Raw genomic sequence first — 20,081 nt, forward strand, 5'->3', positions numbered from 1 at the left:
CAACAAGCACTCGACAAACAACTAGCACTCGGCAAAAAAAAACGATAAATAATATAACTCGACAAAAAGGTGGTTTACCGAGTGCTCGGCACTCGGCAAATTAGAACACTCGGTAAAGGGACGCCTCCGTTAATGGCCGGCAGCCGCTGTTAATCCTTTGCCGAGTGTCTTCTCCTCACACTCAGCAAAGAGGCTCCTTTGTCGAGTGTTATTTTTTTTGACACTCGGCAAACCATATTTTTTTTCACTTTTGACCTCAAAACTTTTTCTGCAGCCCTCATACAATACCTGGTACTCCATGTTCCAATGTGACACATTTCTCGGACTTTTTCTATATTTTTTTAATTTATTTTATTTAATTGAATTTTCTTGGATAATTCAAATTATAACTGCTAGTCATTTGAATAATGAAAAAAAATGAATGGAAAAATAATATTCATGTTATTTAGTATAATGTGAGGCCGTATCCAGGAATAGAACACCAATTTCGAACATCTTGTTCACGAAATATGACCACGAACTTGTGGTCGGGTTGTTTTTAAATTCTATAAAAAGCAAACGAAGTCCAAAAATCATGAAACTTGTTAAGATGTCAAGATATCATATGTGGAGGCTGTGATAAAAAATTAAGAAGGTTTCACGCAAGTTGTTACGTACGATGCTTGCAAACCGAAGAATCCCCGAAGAAGTTTCATGATTTCGTGAAGAGACCGACGAGGTGGTAAGCATCGTACGTAACAAACTTGCGCGAAACCTCCTCAATTTTTTATCACAGCCTCCACATATGATATCTTGACATCTTGACAAGTTTTATGATTTTTGGACTTTGTTTGTTTTTTATAGAATTTAAAAATAACTCGACCGCAAGTTCATGGTCATATTTTATGAATAAGATGTTCGAAATTGATAGTCTGATCCTAGATACGGCCTCATATTATACTAAATAACATGAATATTATTTTTCTATTTATTTTTTTATTATTCGAATGACTAGCAGTTATAATTTGAATTATCCAAGAAAATTCAATTAAATAAAATAAATTAAAGAAATATAGAAAAATCTGAGAAATATGCCATATTGAAACATGGAGTACCAGGTATTGTATGAGGACTGTAGAAAAAGTTTGAAGGTCAAAAGTGAAAAAATATGGTTTGTAGAGTGTCAAAAAATGACACTCGGTAAAAGAGCCTCTTTGCCGAGTGTCAGGACGGCTGGCACTCGACAAAGATTTTTTTAAATTTTTAAAAAAACCCTCTTTGTCGAGTGCTATGTCTGGTGGCACTCGGCAAAGAATTAAAAAATTAAAAAAAACATTTGCCGAGCGCCAGATCGGGGGCACTCGGCAAATGGGGGATTTAACCCCGCCGGCTGGGCCAGCCCACACACACCGCACACATGCACACACGCACGCGCCTGCGCCGTCGCCGCCACCGCCTGCGCCAATGCCGCCCCTACCCGCGCGCCCGTGCCAGCGTCATCGGAGGAGGAGGAAAAAGAGAGGAGGAGGAGGAGAGGAGGAAGAAGGAGGCCGCCGAAGCAACGACGCCTTCGCCCTCGCGCGCTCCTATAGCGGCGCCGTAGCAACGCCCTCGGGGTGCGACGCGGCCCCGCAGCAGCGGCGACCCGCATCCGGCCATCTCGGTCGCCATTCTGCAGTGTGAGCCCCTATGCCGTCTCCGCCTGATGGATGTGGATGCATGAATAGATTAAGATGTCCTGGTTAGGGTGCCTTCGTGGACGCTGGTTATGGTGCATAGTTGCAAATCTGAGGTTTAGCATGGATTGATTATGGATGCATGGATTGATGTTTGTCATAAATTAATATAGCTTATTGAATATATTAGTAATGGGATATAGATCCTAAATTTGTAATCCCTGATCCTTGCTTATCCTGATTACGTTGCTAGGTGTTCCTTACATAATCTTGTGCATATTGGCCATCGTGCCGTTCATATATATGTGTATGCCGGCCATCGTGTCGTTGGTTTTCTTGCAGGTTTTGGAAACCTCACCGTCCAGGGGAGGTGCTGCTGAAACTTTGTATTGACAGTTTTATGTTTCTTTTTTTACAGAGAATAGCCTGTCAGAGCGAAGCTGGAGTACCTCGGTGACCCCAATCGCCTTCCTCGCCGCTGCGGGTCTACCTGCACCGTGTCACCTCACCACTGCACCGACCCACCACGGCCCCGCTAGCCTGACTCCATCGCCACCCTAGGTATAACCCCTCTTTTCGTATCATGGTCGTAGATCACGTAACCCAGTTAGGCGTCTCCCGTTCGAAAGAGATACGGTTGGAAATATACAGATATTTCCATATCTAAAACCATATCTGTTTTGAATTGTCCACATTTTTTGGATAGCCCGCGGATGCGTATATAGGGTTAGTTTTCTTGGTATGCTCCGATCCGAGACAGAGTTTAGGCATCATCTCCCTTTTGTTCTCCAGATACACACTCTCCCTAGCAGGACATGTATTTAGAGAACAGCGGAGAGTTGCTGCCGAAATTCTGTCTCGAATAGAAGTAGAGCATGGAAACTAACCTCATCTATAGATCCTCACGTGGGATTATGATATATCCTCACCTATTAGATAGTAGGAACGTCGTGGAGATGTAATTGATGTTTATATTTCTCGTCGCTATATATGTTAGAGGATGGAGGACCGTGAGTGGATGTACATGGGCCGCGCAAGTTAGGGTCAGGTCACTAATGAATGGATCGACAAGACCGATGCTTTCTTGGAATGGGCATTTGGCGTGGCTGCTAAAGGAGCGAGTAAAATTTGTTGTCCCTATAGCAAATGTGCTAACAGGAAAAGACAAACGAAGAAGGTCATGGGGGAACATCTTTGGAAGAATGAATTTATGGCAGACTATACCCAGTGGGTCTACCATGGTGAAGCCGATCATATGAGAGAGGAGGTGGTGAGACCACGCGTCGAGGATTATGATGATGATGCCGGGGTAGCAGACATGTTAAATGACTATCACGAGGCATAATTTGATGAAGGATGTATGGAGGAGGAGCCAGAGGCAACCGCAAAGGCATTCTATGACATGTTTGCCGTGGCACAGAACCCCCTTCATGGCCAGACAAAGGTTTCTCAACTGGATGCCATTGGACGCATAATGGCGTTAAAGTCCCAGTATAGCCTGAGTCGAGACGCCTTTGATGATATGTTGACAGTTATTGGCAGCCTGCTTCTGGAGGGTCACCTTCTGTCAAAGAGCATGCACGAGTCACAGAAACTCTTTCGTGCACTTAAGATGCCATATGAGTAGATACATGCTTGCCCGAAGGGGTGTGTCCTATTTAGGAAAGAATATGTGGAAGCAAAGTACTGTCCAAAATCCTCTAGGTTCCTAGAGGTAGATTCTGGTGATGGCCAGAAGAGGCAGCTTGATATTCCCATGATAATCCTACGACACCTTCCGTTCATACCGAGGATCCAACGGCTATACATGACCGAGGAATCCGCAAAATAGATGACATGGCACAAAAATGACAAACGATACAATCCTAACAGGATGGTACATGCATCCGATGGTGAAGCATGGACCCACTTTGATGGCATTCATCATGAGAAAGCTAAAGAGGCTCATAATGTACGTGTTGTGCTGGCAATAGATGGGTTTAATCCTTATGGAATGATGGCTACCCCATACACATGTTGGCCCATGTTTGTTATCCCCCTCAATCTCCCCCCCCCCCGGTGTATGCTTTCAACGACAAAACATATTCTTGTCGTGGATAATTCTTGGACACCTGGGAAATAATATGGGTGTGTTCATGGAGCCTATGATTGATGAATTGGTCCATGCTTGGGATGAAGGGGTATGGACATACGACCGAGCTATAAAGAAAAACTTCAAAATGCATGTTTGGTACCTCGATGGAGAACTACCGGGCTTAGCCCTACGGCCTGCGCAACTTCATCAACATGGTCTAGATTGAGGAGTATCAAGAAGGATCGGTCCACATAGTTCAAGAGGGTGGCTCAAGCTCCCCATCTGGTATCGCATCTAATAGCTCTGTCCACACCAAGCTCCAGCATCATGATAATGAAGGCGTTGAATACGATCTGGATATCCCAGACCACGCCCCGGGGTTCCCACAATTCCCATCCTTCCCACCAAGACGAGGAGACTTGATCAATGTTGTCAGTAATAACGAACCACCGGCAGTTGGCGAAATAGAACAAGAAAGGCTAGCACGCAAAGCACGCAATATTGATCGGTTTAATCGCCGACAAGTCAAAGTCGAGGCAGAAGAGGAGGCACGACGCTTAAGGGTCCAGCCACGCGACCTTAACAATGCCTTTGATAGGGTGGGAGACAAGCAGGTCTTCAGGATTCCAAGCGCCAACGTAGTTGTTGCTATGGCAATAATGCAATGACTACCAATACCCCGGAAATCCAGGTAGTTTGTGATGATATACAAGCTTACCTGATGGCTGCTATGGCCTAGACCGCAGAGATTATAAATCAAGCTCGGGCTCCATCCGTCTTAGTCGAATCAAGCCACAGCCGCTAGTACTCAAGTCGCTCATAGCCACCCAACCAACGTGGCTCATGCAACAATGACCCATCAGACAACTGTCAAGGCAAAAATGGTGGTCATGATGGTGGTCGGGACGACAACCGCCGCGACTATCGGGACGACAACTGCCGCGACTACCGGGACGACAACCGCCGAGACAACCACAACAATTGTCGTGATAACCATGGTCATAGGGTTAACCAGGGTGACAATCAGGATCACTGTGATGGCAATAACGATCTCCGCCATTCCCTCGGAGAACGTGATCTGTGCGATCGCATTAACCAAAGAGCCAACGATCGTGCATCCCACGAAACCTATCACCGTATGGAATATGATACTACCCACGGCCCTCTAGGTTTGAAGCAGTTTACTCCACACCTTCGCCAAGTCATATGGCCCAAGAACTTCAAGCTCAAAAAACTTTAGAAGTACGATGGCAAGAAGAACCCCGAATTATGGGTCATACTCTATGAAACCGCGTGCAGAATAGCCATGGCTGACGAGCACATCATGTCTAATTACTTCCTAGTCACCGTCGGCCATGCAGGCCACCAATGGCTAGTCAGCTTGCCGATGAACTACGTTGATTCTTGGCAAGAGCTCAAGCAAGCATTCATCGACAACTTCATTGCTACTTGCGAGCAACCCGGCAACAAATATGATCTGCAAAGATGAGCCACTGCATGAGTACGTTCGACGCTTCTCAGAGATGCACATCAAGGTCCCGTTAATCTCCAACAATGAGGCAATCGAGGCTTTCATCACTAGTCTCCACTTTCACGATGCCCTAAGGGATAAGCTCCTCCACAAGAGACCTGAATCAGTCACAGCGCTCCTAGCCACTGCTAAAAAATATGCGGATGCCGATGATGCTAAAAAGATAATCATCAAAGAAGCAGCAAGGGTTCCACGCTCCGACCACCCCCCACACCATGATGACTGCCGTGACAACCGTGGTCGGAACGACAATTTTGATCGCCGCAACCAGCGCAATGATTCCTGCGACCACCATGACCAGCGTAATCAGCGGCGTAATTGCCGTGACGATTACAAGGGCAAGCGTGCTCGGGAAGACGACGACGAGGTTAACACCGTTAAAAAGGTGGTGGATGTCGCAACTATGAAGAAGACTACACCAAAGCATTGAAAGGACCCTACCAGGTCCATCCCAAGTCAAACCATACCATGGAGAATTGCCATGTTCTTAAATCTATCTACACGCACCAACAGGCTCTGGATACATCCAATAAGCCTAACGACGTAGGGGAGCAGCATAACGAGGACAATGATGATGAAGACGTAGATCCCCATCACAAGTACATCAAGCTAACCGATCACGTCCACACCATCATTGGGGGTAAAGTGTCCATCGAGACCAAACAAGAACACAAGCTGCTCGCCCATGCTTGCTTGAATGTGGCCAACGCTGACAACCTCATCGCCGATCCACGGCTCCCTCCTTGGTCTCACCGCGAGATCTCCTTCAGCAGAAAGGACCAATGGGCTGCAATACCTAAGCTAGGATGTTTTCCTCTGGTTCTCGATCCTTGTATCAACAAGGTTTAGTTCGACAGAGTGCTAATTGACGGCGGCAGTTCCATCAATATATTGTTCAAGAATAGTTTGCTAGCCTTGAAGATAACCTAGGCTGATCTCAAGCCATATGAGGCATAATTCTGGGGTGTTCTCCTCGGACAGAGCTCCACACCTCTCGGGCAGATCACGCTGCCTGTACAATTTGGTATCCCAGACCACTTCCGCACCGACTACATCAACTTTGTGGTCGTTGACTTTGAAGGCACCTACCATGCTATCCTTAGCAGACCAGCACTCACCAAGTTCATGGCCATACCTCATTACAGGTATTTGGTGCTCAAGATGTCTACTGAGAAGGGGGTTCTAACTCTCAGGGGCAACATATATGCAGCTTACACCTATGAGGATGACAACTTCAAAATAGCAGAGGCTCACAACCTCTCTATTCGCATGGCCAAGACCACGCTTGACACCAAGAAGACCCTAGCCGACCACCTAGAGATCCTAGAGCTCGAGGCCCCACGCAAGAACATCAAGTCCAAAGAGCACAAAGAGATCCAGCTGGTCGATGGTGATCCCAGCAAAACGGCCCTTATCGAGGCCAACCTGGATCCTAAATAGGAAGACGCACTCATCAGGTTCTTGAGGAGCAACGTGAGTGTGTTTGCATGGAAACCCGCTGACATGCCTGGTGTACCTTGGAACTTGATCGAGCACTCCTTAAATGTCGATGGCAAGGCCAAACCTATCAAGCAGAAGCTACGATGGTTCGCTCACGACAAAAAGGAGGCTATTAGGGTAGAAGTTACATGGCTTTTGGTAGCTGAATTTATCAAAGAAGTGTATCATCCAGAGTGGTTAGCCAACCCGGTTCTTGTACACAAAAAGAATAATGAATGGAGAATGTGTGTTGATTACACTAATCTCAACAAACACTGCTCTAAAGACCCCTTTGGCTTACCTCGCATAGACGAGGTCGTAGATTCAACTGCCAGTTGTGAGTTGCTCTCCTTTCTCGATTGCTACTCTGGTTATCACCAGATCGCTCTAAAAAAGGATGACTAGATCAAGACATCCTTCATCATGCCCTTCGACACCTACTGCTACACGACCATGTCGTTTGGGCTCGAGAACGCCGGGGCTACCTACCAACGTGCCATATAGGCCTGCCTCATCGATGAGATAAAAGACGACCTCGTTGAGGCTTATGTTGATGATGTAGTTGTTAAAACCAAGGAAGCATACACCCTTGTTGACAACCTCAAACATACCTTTACAGCTCTTAACACATTCCAATGGAAATTAAACCCAAAGAAGTGTATCTTTGGTGTTCCATCTGGTATATTGCTCGGCAACATCGTCAGTCATGATGGCATACACCCTAACCCAGAGAAGGTAAAAGTTGTCTTGGACATGAAGCCACCTAAAAAGGTGAAGGATGTTTAGAAGCTCACCGGATGCATGGCTGCCCTTAGTCATTTCATATCAAGATTAGGCGAAAAGGGACTACCAATTTTCAAGCTTCTCAAAGCAACCGAGAAGTTTGAGTGGTCGAAGGAAGCAGACGTTGCCTTTACATAGCTAAAGCAATTCCTTACATCACCTCCAGTCCTCACTGCTCCCAGAGAAGACAACACCCTCCTGCTTTACATTGCGGCAACTAATTGGGTGGTCTCCACTACCATGGTGGTCGAGCGTGATGAGCCCGGCCACGTCTACAAGGTACAGTGACCAATCTATTTCATTAGTGAGGTACTCAATGAATCTAAGACTAGGTACCCACAGATTCAGAAACTGATCTACGCCATACTGATTACATCCCAAAGGTTGAAACATTACTTCAACGGATATCATGTGGTGGTCATGACCGAGTACCCTCTAGGAGACATCATTCGCAACAAGGATGCGAATGGGCGCATCATCAAATGGGCAATGGAGCTATGCCCTTTCTCCTTGGAATTTGCAAGCCGTACTACAATCAAGTCTCAGGCACTTGTCGATTTCATCGTCGAGTGGACAGACTTAAGCACACCTGCCTCTTAGGGGCCCACAGAGTATTGGAAGATGTACTTCGATGGCTCTCTCAACATCGATGGCGTAGGAGCAGGAGTCCTTTTTGTATCACCATCTAAGGAGCAGCTCTGATATGTCCTCAGGATTTATTTCCTAACGTCTAATAACGCTGCCGAGTATGAAGCATGCCTACATGGTCTGCGCATTGCGGTCGAGCTCGGTGTGAAACATCTCTATGTCTATGGAGAATCGGCTCTGGTAATCAACCAACTCAACAAGGACTGGGATACGACCAGCGAAAAGATGGACGCATACTGCAAATCGATCAGAAAGCTGGAAGGCAAGTTCTATGGCATTGAGTACACACATGTGGTCTGGGACAAAAATCAAGTAGCAGATGCGCTGTCGAAGTTAGGATCATCCTAAGCCAAAGTCCCACATGGCATATTTGTTCAAGACCTGCTCACGCCTTCTATCAAAGAAGAAGATCCTGCGATCGACAAGCCTCTAGACCAGCTATTGGTGGCTGCGGTTCCGGCGTCAAACACCACCGAACCACCCCCCGACCACTAAGGAGCATGACTGGAGAATACCTTTCATCAAGTACCTGACAAATGGTTGCGGTTACACCGATAGGACAGAAAACGAATGCTAGATGCGTCGTAGTAAGCAGTATCTGCTCGTCGATGGCAAATTGTGGCACAAGAACGCGAAGAAGGAAATCTTGATGAAGTGTATAACCCAGGAGGATGGTGAACATCTCTTGGACCAAATCCACTCTGGCTCCTATGGCAACCACGCGGCCTCGAGAACGCTGGTTGGCAAGGCTTTCTGAGCAAGGTTCTATTGGCTGTCAGCCGTAGCCGATGCAGAGAAGCTAGTCCACCATTGTGAAGGTTGTCAGTTCTTCACTAAGAGAATCCACGTACCAGCACATGAGATTTAGACAATACCAGTCTCTTGGCCCTTCGCATGCTGGGGACTGGATATGATCGGGCCTTTCAAACCGGCCCCTAGGAAATTTACATGCGTCTTTGTGCTGATCGACAAATTTTCTAAGTGGATAGAGAACATGCCCCTGGTCAAGGCATCTTTAGAAAAGGCTGTTGCGTTCATTGACCAGGTCATCCACCGCTTCAGCATACCTAACAGCATCATCACTGATCTAGGTACTCAGTTCACCGAAAATGCTTTTTGGGACTTCTACGATGAAAGGAGCATAGTAGTAAAATACGTCTCGGTGGCGCGCCCTAGAGCTAATGGATAGGTTGAGAGGGCAAATGGTATGATCTTGGACGCACTTAAGAAGAGGATGTACAGAGAAAATGACAAAGCTCCCAGAAGATGGCTCAAAGAGTTACCAGCCGTGGTCTGGGGCCTCAGAACCTAGTCCAGTCACAATACCGGTGTATCACCATACTTTATGGTTTATGGCGCTGAGGCAGTGCTCCTAGTAGATATAGCCTTTAGATCAGTACGGGTAGATAACTTCGACGAAGACAAGGCCAATGAAGTACGAGAGCTAGAAGTGAATAGTGCAGAAGAGAAGCGGCTCGATTCTTACGTACGTACAGCCAAATACCTTGCTGTTTTGCGCAGGTACTACAACAAGAACATCAAGGAGCGATTCTTCGTGGTTGGGGACCTGGTCCTAAAGTGGAAGACAAATCAGGCTGGCGTCCACAAACTCGCAACCCCATGGGAAGGGCTTATCATGATCAAGGAGGTTACACGACCAACATCTTACAGGTTAGCTCACCTGGACGGTATAGACATATCCAATTCATGGCACATCGACAAGCTTAGGCATTTCTATGCTTAACTACTAAGATATGTACCCCTCTTGTACTTTCGATTTAATTCAATAAAGCTATTATGATTTCTTCGACCACTCTAATGTGTCACTTCGAAGTCTATTGTTATTCTAACTCAACCAGTTAAAACCGACCACCATTCCTTCTTGGGTTTTCGGAGCAGGCCCTGTCTCCGGTTCCTCCCAATGCGTGCATGGGATCCGCTCTCTACGCTATGGGTGATTGGCAGGTCCTCTCTGGTTTGACTTGTGTGTGTCTACGTGTGCACAGGCTACGCACCTCACACTCTGACCACAAGACAAACTAGGGCCATACAAACCTTTCAGGATGACGTATCGACTAAACTGGTATAACTAAATAGAACGCTAATATGTTCTCACTTAGTTACACCAACATGATATCTGAGCTTAAATATGTTTTCTACAAAACAAACAAGCTTATGCTGATATACAGTTACGTTATTACAAGCTTGCCTGAAAAGGTCCAAGTTTACAATAACACAACTACATCTTCTTCCACAGCTATAGCCTATACTATTGGCTGGTCGGGGCATGCGGCACCTGCTGCTCGCTAGGCCTGACATCATGCAAGGGTCTTAGGGACACTAGCATTGATCGAGCTAAAGAAGATGGCCCCGCCGATGCCTGGCTGGTCAAGACCGCAGGCTTCGCCGGTTGGCTTAAAAATGACGGCGCTTCCAACTGACTTGTTGATGGCGTTCCCTGTATAGGTGGTGCAGCTTCTGCGATCACCATGGCCTTCCCACGGGCTACAGCATCGACAAATGTGGTCTATGCTCTCACCTCCGGCCACTGCTCCTCGGTCTATTCTGTTACCCTTAACGCTGAGGTGTTGCCCTCAGCAGGTTTAGCGCTCGGAGCACTCATGCTCGGCTCGGCTCTTCCCTCAACCCCCTGCTCGAGGACTGTTGTCTGACTGTTTGTTTGCTGAGGCCCCAATGTATTTTCTACTATGGGTTCCTCGATGGTCAGCCACTGAGCAGTCTGTTCTGCACTTATTGGCGGTGCCACACCGCTTCCGGCTAGCTGGTCTAGACTTTCGATGGACGCTGAGCTAGTACATCTGAGATAAGTTCAGAAGGCAATCATATTCGATGCAAATTGCTAGCTTACATCAAGGTTACAAATACTTACATGTTGGAAGCGGGGAATGATGTGGTGAAGGCGCATCTCTTCGGCCGTACTTGCTCCATGTGCTGTGCGGGTGACTCCTGGTCTCCGTCTACATCCAGCACTGTCGCTAGGCCTTAGTGCTTGACCCCTCCACCGCTTGTCCTTTGTGCTATAGTGGTCGGTGGCGTGCTTGGTCGAGTTGTCGCTCCCGTCGCCGGTCGCGTTCCTTGCCTAGGTACTCCCGAGGTCGACCCGGCTGCATCCTTCACCGTCATCGGCAATGTGGGTCCCATAGGCGCGGAGGAGACACCTTACTCCATCGACTCCAATTGTGTCCTCCTCTTTTGAGGGACAAGTCAAAAGGTGTCTGCATCCTCTCCCTCCTCTGCGCCATCGTCCGACCAGGCAAAAATCACCTATCGATGCTTGCTGGCCAGTTTCTCCTTCGGGTCCCCCTCGGGCTCATTGATACTTAGCGCCCCCCCCCTCCCGGTGAGCAGGGTGGTTGATGATCTCTTCTTCGGCTGTTTGGGGGTAGTCGACCGCTTACCAGTGGCTAGGGCCGCTGCCTCCTCTCTAGCTCCGAGCACCGTCCAGTCGATGTCCTCGTCTTCGATCTCGATGCTGGTCTGGGTGGTGGGACCAGCTCCTTGTGGCCACTCCACTCTAGGGGGTGGCGACACAAACACTGTCGCTCTATCCTGACCATTAACCTAGGTAACAAAAATGGGTGAACACAGTAAGTTTCCACTTATCCTACCACAATATAAAACTACGGGTATAGGGCAAGACGAGTTACCTTTGGGGGAGGCTGGGCAAGCTTGAAAGCATGCTCAATGTCGTTCAATCTGGCATAATTTGGATTAGCTAAGTTAAATAGCTCTCTAATTCTAGCTTTGACTTCAATTTTGTCAAGCGCCCCCTGCCTCATCCTCATCGGGTCCACGCTACCTTGATATTCATATCCAGGATGTACTCTCCTCTGGCAGGGCTAGATCCGTCGGCTGATGAAGTTCCTGACCACACTCGAACCATCTAGTTTTTTCCATAGGATCATTCCAAATATTTCTGGAATCTGTTTCAGGTGCTCGGGCTTCTCTGACCAGCTTATCCTCTTCTCCGAAATGTACCCCACGTCGCACAGTGTAATCGTGTTTGGCTCTTCATGGATGTAGAACCATTTCTTGTACCAGTCATCTAGCGACATGTTCCATGGGCAGTGCAGGTACTAGGCTTTCATGCCATCATGGAGGTTGAGGTACACACCCCCAGCTATCTTTGAACCGCCGCTTCCTTTCTTCCATAGACAGAAAAGAAGGCAAAAAAATCAAAATGGGGCTGGAAGGTGCCATATGCTTCGCAAAGATGTATGAAAGTGCCGACAAGGAGGATCGAGTTGGGATGCAGATTGCAAATCTCAATCTCATAGTAAAGATAGAGCCCCTAAAGAAAAGGATGTACCGGAACCCCAAATCCTCGCTTAAAGAAGTCTTTGAACATCATGATCTCACCTGGTTGTGGATCGGGGTACCCCTCGCCCTCCGGCGCATGCCATCCCGCGAGCTCCTTATTGTGGAGTATCCCCATGGTGACGAGGTCTTCAATGGTCTGCTCGTTGCTTCTCAATTTCCACCATTCCTTTGCCATGACTCCTATTTTCTTCTGCGCATCACTTTTTGCCATGAATCTGGCCTTGCTGATGAATGAGGAAATGGCGGAGGATTGATTGGTGGTGATTTTAGAGGTATTAGGGTTGGTGAGAGGAAGAAGAAGGCTACGGCTACGAATGGCAATGGGGTTCAGTAAAAAGTAACTTACCTATCCTATATTATATTTAACTCAAGAGTTATGTCATTTTGTCTGCCTAAGATTCTTGGGAGACGTGCGCACGTGCCGTAGACGGTTATTTTCATAGCCTCGAGATATATGCCAATATATGCGCCTCTTCGTTGCTAGTGTGGGAGGGCCCACGCTGATGCACCTACTGATAGGTGCCACGCAACTGTTTGCTTGACAAGACAAAAAGGCAGTATGACATGCTATACCCATCTACTTTTTTGACTAGACATATCAGATTGGACTTGACAGAGCAAGTAAATAAATAAATACAAAAAATAATAGTATAAGTGGCATATGTTTTTTCGCCACACTCCTTGTGCTCGGGGACTGTCCAGACCACCATTATGCTCGGGGACTATCCAGACCACTATTGTGCTCGGGGACTGTCCAGACCACCATCGTGCTCGGGGACTATCCAGATCACCATCGTGCTTGGGGACTGTTCCGACCACTCTCATGCTCGGGGACTGCCCCGACCACTCTCCAAACATTGCTCGGAGACTGCTCTCCTCGGCTGCATGTGATTTGTACTCACATACAGTTGAGAGGCATTTATTTAGACCTTTCTACAAGGCTGATACCTCGCCTTCCAGTAAGCTCGGGGACTACATTGGTATGATGCACCTACCGATGTATCTCGTATCGCTTGTATGATGATTGGATTCTCAACTTCAGTGGGAATTCTTTTTAGACCCTGGCACCACGTGACTATGTCACCTACTACCAGGCTCGGGGACTAAGTGGGCACACTTCACCTTATGGTGAATGTGCTTATTTTATCGACCCCTACGCTCTAATTGTTGGCCATAACTACTATTGTACAAGGGTCACTTACATTTCTTTTTAGAAATACAAGTGGACACACTTGATCAGGAAAGGAATCTTTTTCTTTTTTTCTTTAGAGCACCATGCATTCTTCGGACAACCGAAATCTTCAGCTATAATTGTGGTCTACTGCTCTCTATGCTGACCAGAATACTGGCACATTTGCTTAGTCAATGTTTCCGCCAGTTGGAGATGACATGAAGACAGATCGCGTTAGTTGAAGAAGATCGAACGGCGTGTCGCAACATAATACATGGTGCTCGGGGACTAGCTGTGGGGGTATTAACCCCTAATCCTTACGGCTAGGCTTGGGCCAACCTGGACCAGTGGGTCGGGCCCACTAGAAGACGACACATGGCCTAGCCAATCTGTTCGGAGTCCTGCATAAGGAATCAAGGCAGATTTGGAGATCAAGCAAGATCCTGGTCGGTTAGAATAGAAATCCTTATCTGGCCACTTATGGCAATTGTAACTGGTTAGGATTAGTTTCTAGATCTATAACCCTGCCCCCCAGACTATATAAGGCGGGCAGGGGACCCCTCTCAAAAACATCTCTCATTAACATACAGCAATACAATCAGACGTGGGATGTTGGTATTACGCCTTCATGGTGGCCGAACCTAGATAAAGACTCATGTATGTCTTGCGTCACCATCTTGTTTGTAGCTTGCGCATCTGTCTATCGATAATCTACTACCTTGGGCATACCCCTGGGTAGACTGCCGACCATATTTCGTTGACAAAGGGCAAGTCCAAGAAAGAATCAAGTGATGATGATGATCTTAGTGATATTGATGATGAAGCTATGGCTCTCTTTGTGCGCAAGATAGGAAAATTCATGAAGAAGAAGGGCTATGGTGCAAGAAAGAGAAGAGATCACACCAAGAAGAAAGAGTATGTGAGAAGATGCTATAACTACAAGAGCCCTAATCATGTAGTAGCAAATTGTCCATATAATAGTGACAATGATGAGGATGAGAAGAAGCATAAGGAGAATAAGAAAGAAAAGAAGGAGAAGAAGAAGAGGAGGATGACCTTCCAAAAGAAGAAGGGTGGAGGTTATGTGGTCACATGGGATAGTGATGGCTCTTCGAATAGTGATAGCTCAATGATGATGACAAGAAATCTATCAAAAGAGCACTAGCAAGCATCGCCATCAACAACAAGCCCTCCATCTTCGAAACTCCATCGACATGCCTCATGGCAAAACCTACCAAGGTAAAATATGATGTGAGTGATGATGATAATTGTGAAAGTGATGCTTGTAGGAGTGATGATGATGACGATGAGGAGTACTCCAAGGAGGAGCTCATGGACATGTGTGAGCAAGTGCATACTTGCTTTGAGATAAAGAGAAAGGAGTGCACAGAATTGAACAAGAAAGTCAAATTTCTTGAGCAATCCCTTGATGAGCTCAATGCCACTCATGAGAGGCTAATGGAAGCTCATGAGAAGCTTGGCAAAGCTCACTCTAATATTGAAAAGGCTCACTCCTCTCTCATTGAGCAAGTTAAAGTGGAGAAAGCCAAGAAGGAGCAAGTGATCATATCATGTGATGTGGGACTAACATGTGATCTTATTGATGAATCTATTTGTGTTGCTCCCACTAACACTTCTTGTAGCACTACCACTTCCACTTCACCCTTGAGTGATGGTCTCACTTGTGAAAACTCACTAAAAGTGGAAAATGAGACCCTCAAGAAGGAGGTGAATGAGCTCACTCGTGCCTTAGGCAATGCCTATGGTGGAGAATCCCACTTGCTAAAGTGCTTGGGTAGTCAAAGATTTTCTCTCAACAAAGAGGAATTAGGCTATACCCTCAAGAAAGGCAAGGCGACCTTTCTCTCTCCCAAAGCTAGCTTTGTGAAGGGCAATGGTCGGTTTTGCAATAGATGCAAGCAAGTTGGGCATATAGAGTAAAATTGAAAGATTAACAAGAACAAGCTACCTAATGTATCCTCAATTAAATTTGATTCTTGTTACATGCTTTATAAGGGTGTCAATGGTGTGAAGGCTAAGTTCATTGGTACACCAATTATGGGCCCAAAGAAGAAGGCCATTTGGGTACCAAAGACCTTGGTAACTAACCTTCAAGGACCCAAGCAAGTTTGGGTACCTAAAAAGAATTGATCTTCTTTTGTAGGTCAATTATAAAGTCGGAGGAAGACATTGGGTGCTTGATAGTGGGTGCACACAACACATGATCGGTGATCCGAGAATGTTCAATTCAATCAATGAAAGCAAGAGCAATGGGATTGATAGTATCATATTTGGTGACAATGGCAAAGGAAAGGTCAAAGGGCTTGGTAAGATTGCAATATCTAATGACTTGAGCATTTCCAATGTGCTATTAGTAGAGAGCTTGAACTTCAACCTATTGTCGGTAGCTCAATTATGTGATCTTGGTTTCAAGTGCATATTTGGTGTGGATGATGTAGAGATCATAAGTGTAGATGGCTCTAACTTGATATTCAAAGGATTTAGATATAAGAATCTATACTTAGTTGATTTCAATGCTAGAGAAGCTCAATTGTCAACATGTTTGATTACTAAGTCTAGCATGGGTTGGTTATGACATAGAAGGCTTGGTCATATTGGAATGAAACAATTGAACAAGTTGATTAAGCATGACTTAGTTAGAGGCTTGAAAGATATCACATTTGAGAAGGATAAGCTATGTAGTGCATGTCAAGCCGGAAAGCAAGTTGGTAACACACATTCTAAGAAGAGCATGATGAGCACATCTAAGGCATTTGAGTTAATGCACATGGACTTGTTTGGACCAACCACATACACTAGCATTGATGGAAACAAATATAGATTTGTGATTGTGGATGATTTCACTAGATATATATGGGTCTTCTTTCTTAGTGACAAGAGTGATATGTTTGCAACATTCAAATCATTTGTTAAGAGCATTTACAATGAGTTTGAAGCAACCATCAAGAAAGTTAGAAGTGACAATGGTAGTGAATTTAAGAACACTAGAATTGATGAGTTGTGTGATGAATTTAGAATTAGACATCAATTCTCAGCCAAGTACACTCCTCAATCAAATGGCTTAGTTGAAAGGAAGAATAGAACCTTAATTGATATGGCAAGATCAATGTTGAGTGAGTACAATGTGAGTCATTCATTTTGGACCAAAGCAATCAACATGGCTTGCTATTATAGCAATCGACTCTATTGTCACCCCATGATGGAGAAGACACCTTATGAGCTATTGAATGGAAGAAAGCCAAACATAGTATACTTTTGGGTTTTTGGTTGCAAATGCTACATATTGAAGAAAGGCACTAGATTGAGTAAGTTTGAAAAGAAATATGATGAAGGTTTCTTGTTTGGTTACTCAACTACTAGCAAGGCTTATAGAGTTTTTGGAATTTGGCTAGTGGTACTTTTGAGGAGGTTCATGATGTGGAATTTGATGAAATAAATGGTTCCCAAGAGGAAGATGAGAATCTAGATGATGTAAGAGGCACTCAATTGGTCAATGCAATAAAGAACATAGACATTGGCAATATAAGGCCTAGAGAGGTTATTGATGTTTAAGATGACAAGAATCAAGTGCTCTCTAACTCAAATGTACAACCTAGTGGTTCTCATGATCAAATCCAAGCAAGCACTAGTGATGGCAATGTGCAAGATCAACAAATGGCTAGTTCATCATCTCAACCAAGTGATCAATCAAATGCTAGCAATCAAGTGTAAGTGCTTCAACCAACCAATATTGCAAGAGATCATCCATTGGACACTATCATTGGTGATATTTCAAGGGGAGTGCAAACTAGATCAAGATTGGCATCATTTTGTGAGCACTTCTTATTTGTATCATCCATTGAGCCTAAGAAGATAGATGAAGCTTTGAATGATGTTGATTGGGTCAATGCTATGCATGAAGAGCTAAATAACTTCACAAGAAACCAAGTATGGGATTTAGTTGAAAAGTCTAAGGATCATAATGTGATTGAAACCAAGTGGGTCTTTCAAAACAAGCAAGATTAAGATGGGATAGTAATAAGGAACAAAGCAAGATTAGTGGCTCAAGGTTACACTCAAGTTGAAGATCTTGACTTTGGAGAAATATATGCCCCGGTTGTAAGATTAGAAGCAATTATGATCTTGCTAGCTTATGCTTGTGCCCACAACATCAAGTTGTACCAAATAGATGTGAAAAGTTCATTTCTCAATGGGTACATCAATGAGCTTGTGTATATTGAGCAACCTCTCAGTTTTGAAGATGAAAAGAAACTCAACCATGTTTACAAGTTGAGAAAGGCTTTGTATGGATTGAAGTAAGCACCTAGAGCATGGTATGAGAGATTGAGGGACTTCCTACTCTCTAAGGGATTCAAGATGGGAAAGGTTAACACCACTCTCTTCACCAAGAAGCTTGAAAATGACTTGTTTGTAATACAAATCTATGTTGATGATATCATATTTGGGTCAACAAATCAAGAATTTTGTGAGGAGTTTGGCAAGATGATGGCAAGTGAGTTTGAGATGTCTATGATTGGAGAGCTTAGCTACTTCCTTGGTCTTCAAATCAAGCAAATGAAGTATGGTACATTCATGAGTCAAGGCAAGTATATCAAGGACATGCTCAAGAAGTTTGGAATGGATGATGCTAAAGCTATTAGCACACCAATAGGGACAAGTGGAAGTTTGGATAGTGATAGTAGTGGCAACATAGTGGATCAAAAGATGTATCGGTCTATAATTGGAAGCCTACTCTATGTGACCGCATCAAGACCGGATGTGATATTTTGTGTATGCATGTGTGCTAGATTTTAAGCCTCACCAAGAGAAAGTCATTTGAAGGCAACTAAGAGAATATTGAAATACTTGAAGCATACACAACATGTTGGATTATGGTATCCCAAAGGAGCAAGATTTGAGTTGATTGGATATTCGGATTCCGATTATGCGGGATGCAAAGTTGAGAGAAAGAGCACATCGGACACATGTCAACTATTAGGAAGATCACTTGTATCTTGGTCATCAAAGAAGTAAAATAGTATAGCACTTTCAACCACCGAAGCAGAGTACATTTCGACCTATAGTTGTTGTGCTCAATTACTTTGGATGAAGGCTACCTTGAGTGACTTTGGAATCAAGTTCAAGCAAGTGCCATTACTATGTGACAATGAAAGTGCCATCAAGCTCACCAACAACCCAGTTCAATACTCAAGAACAAAGCATATTGATGTCCGCCATCATTTCATAAGAGATCACCAACAAAAAAGGGACATTTGCATAGAGAGTGTGGGCACCGATGATCAACTTGCCGATATATTCACCAAGCCACTTGATGAAAAGAGGTTTTGCAAGCTAAGAAATGAATTGAACATACTTGACTTCTCCAATATGTGTTGATGCACCCCCATATTATATGACATGCCTCTCCTTCGAGCAATACAAGGTAAACATTGATTGGCATAACATACATCCTTGCTAAGGATATGATTAGTGCATCAAGACATATTTCACATTTGAATAGGCTCATACATGAAAATCAAATGAATTTGATGATTGTATGGTACCACTATTGCTTGTATGTTTGAAATGATCTAGTGGTAGCATATGACATGTTTGTGGGCTTGTAAACGTAGTGTTTGATTTAGAACATGAGCTATAAGTGTTTAACTCAACATGGTACAAGATAACCCTTATTTGGAGGTGTGAAGAAGCTTGTCCTTGGATCAAACCGAGTTAAATATCTTTTGCAAGTAATCTAGATTGAACCAAATTGGGAAAATGATCCTCATTTCACATAGTTTCACCCCAACCTATCTATAATTTGAGGTCACCTTTTGTGCTAATTGTTGACATTGATAATCCTACCCTATCTATACTTTAAGCCTTTATGGTCATTTATGACAAAGGGGGAGAAATAGTGTACAAAGATAGTGAAAAGACAACAAAGAAATAAAGGGGGAGAGATAAATGATAAAGGAAGGGGATAAATTAAACTTTTGGGCATACAAGTAGGGGGAGCAAGCTCATGAACTTGTATGGTGCATTTGAATGTGCATTACATATGTTTGCTTGCATGGCATAAGTTTTAATTTCAAATATCCATGCTTGTGTGGTGTATACTAGTTGTAGGTTTGAATGTTAAAATGAAAAACTAGCATGCATAGGCTAAATTAACTAGACCTATATTCATCTTATGAAAAACTAGACCCTTACTTGTAATATTGATCTCATGAGGTATTCTAGTTTTTGTGTATGTCTAGTTACTAATGGTGCTAAGGATGGTATAGTGGTGCACTCCGATTAGTATTACGCTTCAAAGGTCCATCTCTTATACCTTAGCATCATTTGGTAGAAATTGACTCCTATATTTCCTATCTAAGCATATGTGCAAGCTACAAT

Source organism: Miscanthus floridulus, chromosome 3 (assembly GCF_019320115.1).
Source record: "Miscanthus floridulus cultivar M001 chromosome 3, ASM1932011v1, whole genome shotgun sequence".
Taxonomy (NCBI): domain Eukaryota; kingdom Viridiplantae; phylum Streptophyta; class Magnoliopsida; order Poales; family Poaceae; genus Miscanthus; species Miscanthus floridulus.